Genomic DNA, 5,928 nt, shown 5'->3' with positions numbered 1-5,928 from the left:
TTACCAGGTCATCGACATAGTACTACAATGACTCTTTTCTCATGTTCACAAAGAACATACAAATTTGCTTCAGATTTGCTTTTACAGAACCCGCGCTCCAAGAAGAAAGAGTCGATACATTTGTACCTGTCTCGTGGTGCCTGTTTTAGACCATACAAGGCCTTTTTTAATTTACATACCTTCTCCTCTGCATTTGGTAGTTCAAAGCCTTGTGGTTGTGCCACGTAGACTTCTTCCTCAAGTTGCCCATTCAGAAAGGCAAATTTTACATCCATTTGATGTATTGTCCACCCATAGTGAGTAGAAGCTGCAAGAACTACCTGGATTGTTGTCATCTTTGCTGTTGGATCGAAGGTCTCATCAACATCAAAACCTTCAATTTGTGAGAATCCCTGTGCAACAAGGCGTGCTTTGTATTTTTCAAGAGTACCATCAACCTTGTACTTTGTTTTCCAAATCCATTTGCTGCCAATGATCTTTCGGTTAGGAGGATTGTCAACAATCTCCCAAGTATCATTCTTTATGATACTATCATTCTCTATTTGCATTGTAGCTCTCCATTTTGGATCTGACATGGCTTCCTCCACACTTACTGGTTCTTTTATTGCCTCTATGATTTGAGTCATCAAAGCCATGTTCAAAAATTGTTGTCCTGATTTGTTGTGCTCCTCTATTCTCTTTGATCGTCTAAGCCCATCTGGACAAGGGCTTTTATCTTCAACTTCTGGAGTTCTGTCATCAATGAGCTGGTGCACCCACCTTGGTTGTAGCTTCCGTGGAGGTGCACTAGGTTTGCTTTCTATTTTTGTTTCTTTTTTAACAGAAACATCTTTATCATCACTTACTAGCTGTTCAGCAGGCACTTGGTGAGTTACTTGATCGATCGGTGACATAATGGCAGGATCATTATCCTCCATTGAGAGTGGTCGCTCATTAAACACCACATCTCGGCTTATGACTAACTTCTTGGCCTCTACATCATAGAGTCTATATGCCTTAGACTCTTCACTATACCCCAAGAAGATATATTTCTTGCTCTTGTCATCTAATTTCTTTCTTTTTTCTTTGGGAATATGTACAAAACACTCACACCCAAATTTTATTAAATGAGAAATAGAAAGTTTCATACCTGAGTAAGCCTCATTCGAAGTCTTGTCGTTTAATGCTTTTGTGAAGCATCGATTGAGGATATGCACTGCTGTATTTACTGCTTCCCCCCAGAAAATTTCTGGTAGCCCAACACCTTTCATCATGCACCGAGCCATTTCCACCACCGTTCGATTTCACCGTTCAACTACACCATTTTGTTCTGGTGTATGTGGAGTAGTTAGTTGGCGTCTGATGCCAACTTTATTATAGTAGCTAGAGAATTACCCCCCACGATCTATACGAAACTTCTTCACAGATGTTGTGATCTCATTTGTCACTTGCTTATGCCACACCTTGAATTTTGCAAGAGCATCAGCCTTGTCCTGAAGGAAGTACACCCATATCTTTCTACTGTAATTGTTGACTAGCAGCATAAAGTAGAAAGATTCTCCTAACGCCATTATAGTCATTTTCCCACTGAGATCAGCATGTACCAACTCTAGAGAAGTCTTTGTTCTATTTTGACTCTCTTTGGGAAATGACTTTCTTTGTTGCTTGCCCAACATACAAGCTTCACAAAGTTCTTCAATTACATCAATTGAAGGCAAATCTATCACCATATTTTTTTTCTGCATTTCCTTCAACACATGAAAGGAAATGTGTTTGAATCTTTCATGCCAAAGTTGACTGTTTTTGGCATCGACAACAACAAAAAGTGAGTTGATTTCATAAAGGTTATCCCTACGGATACCTCTTGCAACTATGTTCTCATTCTTATCAAGAATAAGAGATTCATTTTTCTTGAATCGTACCTCCAAATCTTTGTCTGTAATTGTAGCTACGGATAACAGGTTTCTTGAGATTTGGCGAACAAGTAGAACATCCGCCATCTTCTTACTTTCTCCATCATTGAACTAAATAGATATGGTGCCTATCCCTTCAATGGGACATCTTGCATTATTCCCGACCACCACATTCATTGGTTGTTGTAGAGGATTAAAAGAACCGTATAATTCTTTCTTGCTGGTTATGTGTCGTGAAGCTCCAGAGTCTAACACCCATGTACTCTTATGTTGTACATGAGCACTAGAACATGATTCCTCTGTGATAGTGAACAGAGGAAGTTTCGTTTTTGCAAAATATGCAGATTCTCTATTCTTCCAATTTTGTTTCACCGTGTCAGTCTTCTCATCATGGATTCGTGTTCTACAATCTTTGATAGCATGGCCCTTCTTGTTACAGGAAAAACACGATCCAAAGAACTTCTTTTTCTTTGGTTTCTTCTTTGTTTCATTGCTAGCCTTTGCTTTTGCTGTGAAGGCAAAGTCAAATAGATTGTCTCTACCTTTTAGCCTCATCTCCTCCTCCATCGATAAGGCAGAGAATTCTTCAAAGGTCAATGGAGGATCATGAACTTGTGTATTGAGTGCTGTCACGAGCCTGTCAAATTTTTGTGGCAGCACTCGAATAGATCTTCGAACAAGTTCCTCTGTTGACTTGGCTATACCAATAGAAGCCATTTTATCACGTAGGTTTTTCATCCTTGTAATAAAAGATTTTGTTGCCTCATCTTCACTTAATCTTTCAGCAGCAACTTGATTTTCCAGATTCAGGATATGGGTTTGGTTCCTTGTTTCATACTGATTTTTCAGTATGTTCCAAGCTTCACTAGCCTCTGAAGTGTGTTCAATCAAGGTGAGGACAAAATCATGAGTACTTGTGACAATCGCACACAGTGCATCAGCATTCTTCCTTCTCCAATCTTTGACAAGCTGAGGATTAGTAGGAGTTGTCTTTCCTCCATCAGAGACAACAACAGGTTCAACATCAACTCCCAGAACTATATCAAGAAGTTCATAGGAGTCCAGAATAGTGGTGATTTTGAACTTCCACATAAGATAGTTCGAGCCATCGAGTTTGCCTTCTGTGAAAGCTGGGGGACGAATACATATTCTTGGTATAGAACCAGAACTAGCAAAAGAACTACTAGGCTTAAGATCAGTCATGATGTTGTGCTTTTTGACAGATGATAGTTGTTAAGAGTCCCCTAGAGCTCTGATACCATGTAAAACAGAGTAAGCTCAACCCAGGAACATCTTAACAACAATCAAGAAGAAAGCCAACGCTGAACTTTATTTCAATACAAAACTAATTTCGTCCCACCACACGCTCTTAGAAGAGCTTCAATGGCTTTCGGACTTACAGAAGAAGAAACAAAAATTGAAAACGAACAGGGAATAGGTATTACTCTGGATGCGATTTGTTGCTGAAAAACACCTCAATTTATAGGTAATTTGCAGCACTGAATCGAGGAAGATAGCTGGGAGACAACTGCAGAAATAAGAAAAAGGAAGCTTCCTTTCTCTTCCGGCGCCGATGGATGCCTCCGTCCTCTGCGACGGTTAGTACAGAGTCACCTCTATTTTTCGCTTCTTCCATGAATTTCCGTTCACACTCGAGTCCTTTTAATTTTCCGTTCATGCTTGGGTCTCCCATTCGTGACTAAGGGTGGGCCAGCCCCCTTGGATCCCCGTCGGGGCTGACGCCCTGAACTCTGCCTTTGTTTTATAGTTTCTTCACAAATAACCATTGCGGTCACAATTTGACCTCATCAGCGTCTAAGCCAGAACTGCTAACTAATTTACTCACTATCGACATCGGCGCTCCTCATAATTGGGGGCCAGTGAATACATGAAATTACCAGTAACTCGTGAGAGGTGGGCATTGACACACTAACACTATCCAACACCAAAGCTGAATAAATTGCATGTGGAAGTTGTTGTGCAAAACTTATTTGGATGAAACAACAACTAGATGACTATAGCTTAGAGCAAAACAAAAAATTCCAATCCACTATGACAACACGAGCGCCATAAATCTTAAGTAAGTGTTAGGAATTAGACGTCTTAATTCCAAACTAATGAGAGCAATAATAATAACGATATCTTCATTCCAAATCATTTCCAAACCCTATTGCAAGATTTTCTCAAAGCTTCAACATTCTATTCCCTCTTCCATTTTGATCTTTGAGGTGCTCTTCACATAAATCAGAGATTAAAACCCTCTATTTTTTCCATCTCTCTCAAAAACCGAATTTCTACCATCGTGAAGACCAAATTCACGGCAAGGAAGCCTACTCTATCTAAGGAACCAGAGATCTGTGAGAAAATTCCCAGTTGGAGAGAGCATTTTTGGACAAGACTACAACGGGTTAAGTACTTCAAGAGCTTCACCTCTAAGAGTATCGTAGAGCCTAGCAAGATTGACCTTGCATTTTTAAAAAGAGAGATAAATGATTTTGAGAGGCTATTTAGGCTTTACATTGTTCTCTTGCAACTTTTGGTAAAGGTCTTCTACATGAACCTTGAGGTAGAGGAAGTTACCCATGTACCCTTGAGGCTCATGATCAATATGAAGAAGTTCACCATCTCTCTTGAGACTAGAGAGCTCAATGAGATACTAGGGATGACGTCTTTGGATTAGCTAAATTTTTCAAGGAGAGCTGGCCTATGCACCTCCATAGCCACTACCTTCAAAATATCCAAGATGGCATCCAACTCATCTTTGGTCAGGCCGTTGGGAGCTCCTGTTTAATGAAAATTAAAGATTTGTATGGAGCATTGAGTCTTCATGGAAATTGTAACTCAAATAATCAATCCGAGGAAAGACACATTCTCCTGCCTCATATATGCAAATATATTTTGGATGTGTGTGATCATCCGGAAGGTAGCATATGACTATGGGTATTTCATGGTGAGTAGGATGATGGATATAACTACTATTTTATGAGTGGACGACCTCCCGTTTGCTCAAGAGATTTCTGCCATCCTACGCCACTGTGGAGTCAATCTCACTGATGAAGAATCTATGCACATAACGAAGAAGGTATCCATTGGGGAAACAAAAGTTGGGATGTTTGGCTTCACCAAATGGTGACATTAATGGGTACAAAAGGATAACATTCAGATAGAGGCACCTCAAACTGTTAGCTCTAAAGACGAGATGAGTCTAGAACCTCAGGCCAAATAGTACGAGTTCACGAAGAGAAGGAAAACCACTGAAGAAGCCCCATCTTTCACCACCGAAAAATTCACAACACTTGAGGATGCAGTGGATACATTTGGATCACTCAGATAGTGATTCTTGCCATGCAAGATTAGCTGAAGTCTGGCTAGCAGAGGATTGAATGCATGCTTGAGACTCTCCTCAACCTTCTATCGCCACCAACCTAGACTTCTCTGGTCCTTAGGACCAATTTTCTCTCCCTTGTACTTGCATTTATTCATGTCTATACTTGTATTTTCTTGAAGAATTTGTAATTTGTACAAAATTTGTAAAGATTTACATATATATACATATATATGAGGGCTGATCCAATACGAAAAACCATTTGGTGTGAAACATGATCAACAACTATCACAACCGTCTGATCAAGCATTTATAATTCGTAAATATATGTATATATATATATATATATATATACATATATACATAACGGCTATCTCAGCCGTTGATTGGTTAGCTGCAATAGAGTTGATCGGATGACTAAGATAGTCGTTGATCACACGTCTGAGATAGCCATTGATCATGATCAGATGACTGAGATAGCATTTCACATGTTTGGCACCAAATGGCTTTTTGTATTAGACCAGTCATATATATATAATGGCCTTGAGCCAACACTTTTTCTTACTCTTATGGTTCATTTAGAAATCTGTTTGAGTATGACAAAAAAGGGGAGAAAAATATAGAAATTTGGACCTAGACTCATTAAGCACTCTAGAAATTGAAAAATTTAAAATTAAATGGTTAAAAAGAACTATGCAAAGATTAAGGTGG

The sequence above is a fragment of the Aristolochia californica genome, unplaced genomic scaffold (genome assembly GCF_029961685.1).
Source record: "Aristolochia californica isolate CCGP_79_NKW_82.1479 unplaced genomic scaffold, dmAriCali1.0.hap1 SCAF_11, whole genome shotgun sequence".
Lineage (NCBI taxonomy): Eukaryota > Viridiplantae > Streptophyta > Magnoliopsida > Piperales > Aristolochiaceae > Aristolochia > Aristolochia californica.
This window is presented reverse-complemented; position numbering follows the sequence as displayed.